The sequence below is a fragment of the Micromys minutus genome (assembly GCF_963924665.1).
Source record: "Micromys minutus genome assembly, chromosome: 2".
NCBI classification, from domain to species: Eukaryota; Metazoa; Chordata; class Mammalia; order Rodentia; family Muridae; genus Micromys; species Micromys minutus.
In genome coordinates this window covers 11,227,679-11,237,725 of record NC_137971.1, presented here as the reverse complement: position 1 = coordinate 11,237,725, position 10,047 = coordinate 11,227,679, and the positions used below count along the sequence as shown (strand labels likewise).

The window sequence follows — 10,047 nt, the reverse complement described above, 5'->3', positions numbered from 1 at the left end:
CGCTGAGCACAGCTCAGTTCATAACAGTTAATAAGGATCATTCCTTCTTCAGAGGGGAATAGGGAAACGTTGGGAAATCAGAGCTTTACTACTCCCTCTTCCATTGCTGATGTGTAAGTCACATCATGAAAAGTGATGTAAGTTCCGTTTCTCTCCACATTAAATGGGAAATTTGTATGTTTTCAAACTGTCCTCAAGTCACACTGCCCCCATAAGATTTGCGTGCTGGAGAACCTGAGCTAGGAACCTCAACAGCCACATAAGACAACAGTAAAACCAGACTCTCCTTTACATGCCGACAATCTCAGAGCCCAGGAGGAAGGGGCAGGAAGATCCAGTATAACCAATCCCTCCTTCATACACCAACAGTCACACTCCTCACAAAACAGGGAAGCAAGAAACCTAACACAACTTGTCACTTAATATAAGCTATGCAAGTTAATAGCGACATAGATGAGCTGAAATCTACATCTGATGTATGCATGTGTGATGTATGTATGTTGTACACATATTACCAGAAATACCATACATCTTAACCTAAGAAACCATCCTTTTACTTAATGAGCTTAGAAATCTTATTTGACTTGAGTGTCCTGTGTCCTGTACAGACTCCCACCAATCCTGCGTCATGCTTCTTGATGATATGGAAACCCAGAGCTCCTACTATATGAACTGTCACGTTTTAATGCTCTCTAGTTGTCCAGTTATATTCAAGTTGATCAAGAGTATGAGATAGCTTTTCCCTGATGAAAAGTAATATTCTTTAATTCCATATTAAACATCTTTTTTTAAAGAAATGAATGACATTCTGCCTTGAGATGTAACACAACTGTCATTCCTTTTACCATGGTTGTCCTGACCTCTATTCCTGTTCCTTCTCAGTGCTTTTGAAAGCATAGCCCTAGTTCTTCATTTACTGTTTCATGCTTCATCATTCAGACTCAGCAGATACAAGAACACACATGAGACCACTCTCGTTTTTGTTTTTTCTCATTACTGCTACCCTGTGCTTTTCTCCTGTTTCTGCTCATGGTTATAGGCATGAGAATTTGGAGCTTGTGTCTCGCTTATCTCTGACTTCTTCCGGCAAAAGGGCAGATGAACTTTTAGAAAGGTCACTCAGCTAATGAAGGTTTAGCTTCAACCTTTGTGTTGAATTTTAAAGACCAAGTCTATGATTTTCATTCCGTATTAATAATTTTATTCACAAATGGATGCCATGTTTTTTGATCCATAATTACAATGAATTCCACATCTAATACTCTAATAACAATATAGGAAATAAGTATTTGTGTCTACTTATAAAAGGCAAAAATAGACATGTATGAACTATAGCAAGTAGGTTTATAGCATGCTAGTTAACACACCAGTGGCCTCTGTGGGGCAAAAGTAGTGGGTAGATACCCAGGTTCAGCTTAAAGATGAGGACTAACATGACTTTTGATAAACTAATAGGGCCATTGAAGCAAATAAAACCCAATGTCCTTAGAATAAGAAGCCCCAGAAAGGCTTTATTCTACCTTTAAAAACAATAGCCTCAATTTCTAGTTGCAAAATCCATGACAAAATTCAGCTCCCGGCTTTTACCAAACCACAGAATTATTCATTTGATAAGAGGGAACTGAACTCAATTTAAAACAAACAAACAGACCAAGTTTTCACTTACTTTCCCAAAGGGGGAAAGTGATGACAGAGGAAAAGCAAATCTTTAAAGTGTGAGTGGAACTCTAGTGGCTGTGGCAATACTCTACATTAGGAACAACAAGTAGACAGATACCCTGTCTGCTCCCTAGGTGATTTACTCTCAGATCCAGGGCTGAGGCTCTGAATGTCACAGGCATCTCAATGCATTCTGTCTTCTAATTCTTGTCTCCAGTGGAGCTGGGCAAGAAGTTTATGGAGAAAGCCAATGACTCTGCTTGCAAGGAGTCACCCTCAGAACGTAATTAGACTAAGAGCCTTTCTGATTCGTGAGGTCTAGTAAACTTCAGCCTCAGCCCGAGGCACCAACAGCAAACTGGGGACACAGGAGATATCTGAAAGGAGAAGTGCAAGCTCTTTTTTTTTTTTAAAGATTAATTTATTTGATATATGAGTACACTGTAGCTGTCTTCAGACACACCAGAAGAGGGCAGCAGATCTCATTACAGATGGTTGTGAGCCTCCATGTGGTTGCTGGGAATTGAACGCAGGACCTCTGGAAGAGCAGTCAGTGCTCTTAACCACTGAGCCATCTCTCCAGCCTCCATGTTAACAGTGAGGTTGAGCAAGAAAACATTTTAGTAGCATTTGCAGAAATAGGATAGAGATTAAATTCAAATAAATCGCTAGTTTTATTCTCTCCCCTGAGAATCCTTCCCACCAAACTTATAACCTTTTCAGTGCTTTTGATTATTTCACCTTCTGAACAAACCTAATCTTTGTTCTATTCAGAAGACAGTCCAGGACAAATACGGTGGCCTTATAAGATGTGTTATCAGTTCTATTTTCCAAATGGTTAATTTCTAACAATAAAGCCAATTTCACCTTAGCCATGGAATGTCATGTTTTCTCATCTATGGAGAACTATGATTCTCCTCTGGTCTGCAGATTACTTGATGAGTGTCAGCTTATACTTGCCTCTTGTGACTCAGCTCCTTTCAAAGTAGTGAGTTTCAGGTTTGAACCTATGGCCTTTTTATACACATTATAATGCATATTACTCCATATAGATATTATATATATATATATAGATAGATATAGATATAGATATAGATATAGATATAGATATAGTGTGTTTATTTATTGTAAATCTCTAGGTGAATGGCATCCGGGATACTGCCTTGTTCTTGATAGCTTTGGCAAAGAGGGTATTAGGTAAACCCTTTTTTAGAATATTTCCCAAGTTGTCTTATTTAAGATGGTTGCCAGTACAATGAAGCATCATGACCCTGAGCAAGTTTGGGAGAAATGGTTTTCAATTATACTTCCACACAGTAGTCCATCATTGAAGGAAGTTAGGACAGGAAGCCACACAGGGCAGGGACTTGGAGTAACTGATGAAGAGGCATGAAGAGGTACTGTGTGGCAAGGACCTCCCCTAATGAATAAACATTTCAGGGGACCAATTGCTGGGTGAGGAGTAGGAGGGACTTCAAGGTCAGAGGAGGGAGTTAGGGTCATTTAGACAGGTGGAGATTTGGGGAGACAAGATGTAAGGAACTAGAGGCCCCTGGTAAAGTGGTGGATCCGTGAAGATCCATTACTGAAGGATTGGTATGGTTTACTAATTCAGATGTAAGTTCTTGTGCCCAGTGATTAAGTTATCAGCTGATTTTAATCTAAGATTGTGTGATGTTTTCCCTCATGCACCAATGAGTTCAAGAGAAAAGTGCGGTGGTGGGAAACAGCAAACCTGCCAAGGAACTGAGTAGCGTGAGGCTGGCGTGGCAGTAACCTGCCATGGGAACTTAGTGAGTTGGGTGGAGAGATTTTAGAGCAGAGAGTCTGCAGAGATTAGGACACCTTACCGGTGCCATGTGGCTTGCCCCATGCCCCTTCCTTATTTATTTATTTATTTGTTTATTTATTTATTTATTTATTTATTTATTTATTTATTATTTAACACTACAGTACTGTTTACTGGCTTGTTCAGTCTCCTTATATAACTGAGGACCACCAGCCCAAGAATGGCACCACCCATGATAGGCTAAAATCTCCCCTCCAGCAACCATTAATTAGGAAAATGTACCACAGGAGAAAATTTTCTGAACGGAACACCAATGCCTCGAGCTCTAAGGTCAAAAATTAACAAATGGGACTTAATGAGATTGCAAAGTTTTCTGTAAGGCTGAAGACACTGTCAAGGGAAAAAAAAAAAAAAAAAAAAAAAAAAAAACAGCAGCCAACAGAGTGGGAAAAGATCTTTACCAACCCCACATCAGATAGAGGCCTAATATCCAAGGAATACAAAGAACTCAAAAAGCTAGACTCCAGAGAATAAAACAACCCTATTAAAAAATGGGGTACAGATTTAAACAAAAAGTTCTCAATCGAGGAATATTGAATGGCTGAGAAACTTCTAAGGAAGTGCTCAACATCCTTAGCCATCAGGGAAATGCAAATCAAAACAACCCTTAGATTCCACCTCATACCAGTTAGATTGGCCAAGATCCAAAACTCAGATGACAACAGATGCTGGTGAAATGTTGAGAAAGATGAACCCTTCTCCACTGCTGGTGGGGTTGTAAACTGATACAACCACTCTGGAAATCAGTCTGGTGGTTCCTCAGAATAATGGACATAGTCCTACCTGAAGACCCAGTTATTCCACTTCTGGGAATTTACCCTAGAGACGCTCCAACATACAACAAAGATACATGCACCACAATGTTCATTGCAGCTCTATTTATAATAGCCAGAAGCTGGAAAGAACCCAAATGTCCTTCAGTAGATGAATGGATACAAAAATTGTGGTACATTTACATAATGGAGTACTACTCAGCTATCAGAAACAATAACTTAACAAAATTCTTAAGAAAATGGATGCATCTAGATAATATCATCCTGAGTGAGATAACCCCAGGGGTTAGGGGGTGCTCTTCCCCGGCTCTTATATAGCTGCATGCTCTTACCCCTCCAGATCTCATACCTGATTCTTCTCCTTCCCAGGATGGTGGTTCTTCATCTTCCTCTCTATTTCCTGCATTCCTTGCCTACAATCCACAACTTCACCCTCTGTCTCCCTGCCCGGCCATTGGCCACCGACAACCTTATTTACCAATTAGAGCCAACTCGATGCAGGGAACCAGGCTTATTACATGCAGACATGTAAATTCCTGTGTAATTTGGGAATCTAGTTAAATAAGCAATAAACAAAATCCACATCTTTCTATAAAAGCAGTTCTTTAGTAAGAAAAAAGACCTCAGTTGAAAAAAATGACATCTTCTTGATCTTATGGAAATATTCTGTAATATTCATGGTTTTCAAATATTAATATCATTAAATTAATATTTTCTTAAAACAGTTTCCATTGTTTTTTTTCATTTTGATATAATTCAGCTTCTCATATAACATGGGAAAATCTCTTCTTAAGCACTTGTTAAATAAGATAGAAAACAGTACACATAGGAATTGACAAATTAGTGTATAGATGAATTGACAGAAGTAAAATACATTAACGAATTAATAAACAAAGCAAGTAGAAAATAAATATAGTGCTTATATATTGGTAGAGTCAGAGGAAATGTCTCTGAAATAGTGCCATGGGAAGTAAGCTCTCAGTGGAGAATGAGAAGTATATAGTTCCCAGAAAAAGTCATGTTTTTCTCTCTGGAAAAGAAAAGACTAAAAATTTAGAATCCAAAATATGTCTGTTATGCTTGGAGAACAGGAAGATCAGTGAATGATGAAAGAAAACTTAGGCTGTGAGTTATGATCCAGAGTGAGATGTTGCATTGGCTTTGTGAAGTCACTTGTAAAATTTGTCATGTAGGCCTCAATAAACTTACCTGTTTTTGCTTTCAAATATAATATGGAATGCAATTAAGCCTCAGCCTTATTTTAGTACCCATTACTATCTGTGACATAATTTCTCAAACGGGTAAGTGTTGAACTATCTACTCTGTCTTATTTCATTGGTATTCATGTCAAGTCTTTCTGGGTAGAAGATGTTTGTGTCTATGGAATTAGCAAATATATGACGGATTTAGTATTAATACACTTCAGTTATTTCTTTACTCACTGATTTACTCCAGATGATATCTATGACCATCTCTGTACTAGGAACTACACTGAGAACTTTAGTGGGAGTTCCAACAGATGCTTCATGCAGCTCCTCTTTCCATATGAGAGAGCTAATGCTGTAAAACTATTGCTACCCCAAACTGTAGGAATGCAGAAGAAGTGAGTGTGTGTGATGGGGGAGGGGGAGCAGCTGTGAAAACTCTGGCACTTACAATCAATAGAGGAGATCATTTTTAAACAAGTGATTATAATATGTAAACAGGAAAGAGACAGAGGGACCGTTGTTTCCTTATGATAGCTATTAGGCACTGAGCAATTCATAAACAAATGCATACTACAAAACAAAATGGCATGAACAAAGCCAATGAAATGCTAATCAGTGATCTTAGAATTGGCAAGAAACAACCAAAATGTAATTCACAGATATTTATTACTTACTTATTATGTTTTTTTGAAAAATGTGTCAAAATGTTCTTAGAATTTAACAATCCATGATGAAAGTAATTCTATGAGCATGCTCACACACATAAACAAAAGAAAGCAAATTTATTGCCTTGGCATCTTCAGTCAGAAGAGTCAGCACAAAACTCAAGAGTAATTTCAGAGCAGATGTTGATTCCTCTCTGATTTTTCTCATAGATAATTCATTAAAGGCTTGCAAATGTCAATTTGCAAATCAAAGGCACATTTGTATCTTCAGGTTTCCACATTTAAAAGGAGAAGTGCATCATGTTTGTGTGGGATGAGTCATTTCGATTTAAAATTACCTGTCAGCTTTCAGGAAAGATGAATATTCAAAAACATAGGAAGAACCATGCCCACATCAATACAACAAGAAAAACATCATTGATTGTTCTGGAAGGTATTGAATAAGTTGTCTATTTAAAAGTCTTAGCATGAATTTTAAATTGCCTTCTCTTGTGAACATTAACAAAAGAATGGTCTCCAACTTACTGAGACTTTAGTTTTAAGACAATAATACCATCATCTATTAACTCGGAATGTAGAATCACAACCAGGCAAGAAATTTGTGCTTACAGTCTTCATCTCTGAGTCTTATGTTAGCCTGGTATATCTAGAAAGTTCCGAGCTGTCATGGGCTACCCAGGAAGACCTTCTTTTGCCTATAAAAAGTAGCTTTGCATGTCATGAAAATGCCTTTCAACCTGGAGATAAGTTTGGAAAGTAATGAGTAGGGTCTTGAAAGGTTGTCCATCCCCGTTGGATTCCTCATACCTATGTGCACGTGGGCAGCACTAGATAAACTCAGAGACTCGTTTCTGGACGCCACAGGGAAAGGACCCGCCGCCGTGTCTGCACATTTACAACGGATGGTCGTTTGGAACTGCTCCAGTTTCTTGATCAAGAGAAATAAGCTGATGTTCAGCAAGGAGCCCAATAATCTGAAGGCCCGAAACCCCTTCTGCTACAACTGGCTAATTCACCACAAGACCGTAGGAGTGGAGCCCAGGGCTGATGGCAAAGAGGTCATGGTAGTTAGGAAATGCAGATCCGGTCAGCAAAAACCTGCCACTTCCTACGTGAGGACCGACATCAACAAGAATGCCTGGGCAACCCTCAGCAGCATCAGGCCCATGATCTGAAAGGGCAAGTACCGCCCTGATCTGCGTATGGTGGCCATCCGCAGGGCCAATGCCATCCTTCGCAGCCAGAAGCCTGTGGTGATGAAGACGAAATAGACCTGTCCCACCAAGAGCTCCTGAGCCCTACATCCCAGAAGCAATAAAGTGTTCACTGACATGTTCAACCACCAAAAGAGAAAAAGAAAAGAAATAAGTAAATAAAAAGAGAACATAAAGTTCAGACAAACAAAGAGAGTACAAGTATAGTGAGCGGACCTTTGATCTCAGCATTCCGGAGACCAGTGGTACGTGGGTATCTCTGAACTCAGGGTCAGCAGGATCTACAGTGGGGTCCCAGGAAAACCAAGGCTATCACACAGAGAAACCCTGTCCCTAATAGCACAACAACAACAAAGACAACAATAGAAAGGACAAGCACCAAAACAAAAAGAAATCACTTTTAAAAAGAGCAAAAGGAAAGGAATTGGGTTTTGGAGTTACCGAAACAAAGAACCACACACTGTGTCATTTAATTAGAATAGAAATTTGCTCTCAAAAATCCTGAAGATTTGCAACCTAAAATAATGGTATCATCCAGCCCACACTTACATGAGCAATCTCTAGAAGAATCAGTCAGTGTCTATTGCATCTTGAGTAGTTGGTTATTAACATCCCTTGAAAGTCCTTGAAAGGCATCTGTAGCTCTGTAACATCTGTGTCTCATGGTGCTCTTTGTGTTTCTGTGTATTTCTGGGATCTTCTGGTAAATCTGCTAGTCTTTGACTGCAAGTTTCACTTTCACAAGTATTATGTACGCCATTGCATGTGTACACAAGGCGTCTCTAAATGTAGTCACATTTATAAGGAGCAGAAGTGAGGATTTTGGCTATAGAGATGCCTCGGTGGTTAAAAGCGCTGAGTATTCTTCCAGAGGTCCTGAGTTCAATTCCCAGCAACCACATGGCGGCTCACAATCATCTGTAATAGGATCTGATCTTCTGGTGTGTCTGATCTGAAGAGAAAGACAGTGTACTCACATACATAAAATAAATAAAATATATATTTTTTTAAAGTGATGATTTTAGCCTCTTTTTATAACTCATAACATTGATTTCCCAATTTCCTGTTTCTTCTTGATTCTTGCTAGTTATGTTTAGGTTAGTTCTCTGGACAGATTGCTATGCTTTGCAATGGATATAAAATAGGCTAGCATAATTCTTCTACTACCCAATGCAAAGGATTTTAAATAAATTAGTTGATAGAGCAAAATCTTCCATTGCCACATACTTCCCCAAGGCAACTCTTTGAGCAAATGTGAGATCTACTCATTAAACAAGTACTGACAGCTTGGAGAGGTTCATTATGTAGCAAGCCACTCTAGTGTAGAAGGAAAGAAAGTGAATCTGACCACCTTAAGGTATCAGAATTTTGAGAGGATGAGATTCTGTCACACTCCCTAAAAGAGCACATGGCAGAAATTCTTAATGGTTGTTAGACAAGCCTGTCTTTTCAGAGTCTCGGCATGATTTGAAGGGACCTTAGAAATATCTCATTCACTATGTCAGTACTCCTTTATTTGTAACATTCTTCTCAGATTATGACACAAATGAGATAACGCTCAGATAATAAGCTATAATAAATGTAAACATGAACTAAAATCACATCATGTTGACAGTAACATTTGACAGAAAGATCCTTTAGTCCCGGTGTCCTATCAAATACTTGAAAATTTCATGCTTTAAACATGCAGTGTTGTGCTCTAACTTGAATATCTTTCATCTATTTGGATTCAGGTGCAAGTATTTATGATTTAATGGATATGAATAAATTAAAAGACATTGATGGATTATTTTTCCCTAGACATGTTACACATTAAATGTGTGCAGCTTGGAATGAAATCTGGGCCTCATACAGGAAAGATATCCTGCTCATTTTGCCTGGTCAACCTGAGGCAGCGAATTATACAAACAGCCCTCCATCTGCTAGAAGCTGCTATGAGGTGGTCTGATCATCTTGTGACTGCACAATGTAGGTCCCACTTTATTTACTGACCAAGACGAGAAATACTCTAGTTTTCTATCTCTGTTGTCAATATTGCCTGTTCCACATTGGCAAACAGCTACTGGTTGAAGATTCTTTTACATGTCCCCAGTTATTTTAATGAAAGTGAATGAGTACATTAAAGTCTTTCTATTTTTTCTTTCTCCTCTCTTTTTAAACAGAATATTTCGATTTCTTAGGTCATCTTTATAGAAAAATGATAGTATCCAAGGAAGCATCACAAGCCATCATTCTGAGATCACAGGGCCAATGCTAAATTACTCTTTACAGTTCAGAGCAACTGGACACACTGTACAAAAGGATCTGAAACTTATGGTCATAGCAACATCAGAAACATGAGAGGGTTCATCTCAGAAGCCCCTTTCTTTGTAGGCTTGACTAAGTGGAAAGGTAGATTTGAAAGTTTGCTGTGCTTAAGAAGTACTACATCCTTCTCTTTTCCTACAGCATGGTCTCTCTCTGCCTCTGTATGAATGATGAACTTCTGAGAGCCTGATAACCTACATCAAAAATTATTTGGATTGAGACTGATTGAGACACACAAGTAAAATAAAGTATCTTCATTTTTAAATATTAATTACATATTCACATATTGCAATTTAAGTGTTGCCAATAGGGAAGACACACACACACACACACACACACACACACACACACACACACACACACATACACACA

At 38.6% G+C, this 10,047-nt stretch overlaps 1 pseudogene across 1 annotated transcript; it reads left to right on the top strand.

Moving 5' to 3' along the window:
• Positions 1–6,963: 6,963 nt before the first annotated feature.
• LOC308416989 (large ribosomal subunit protein eL28-like) lies at positions 6,964–7,449 on the top strand (annotated as a pseudogene). Its single transcript has one exon. The product of its transcript is annotated as a large ribosomal subunit protein eL28-like (transcript).
• Positions 7,450–10,047: the final 2,598 nt, after the last annotated feature.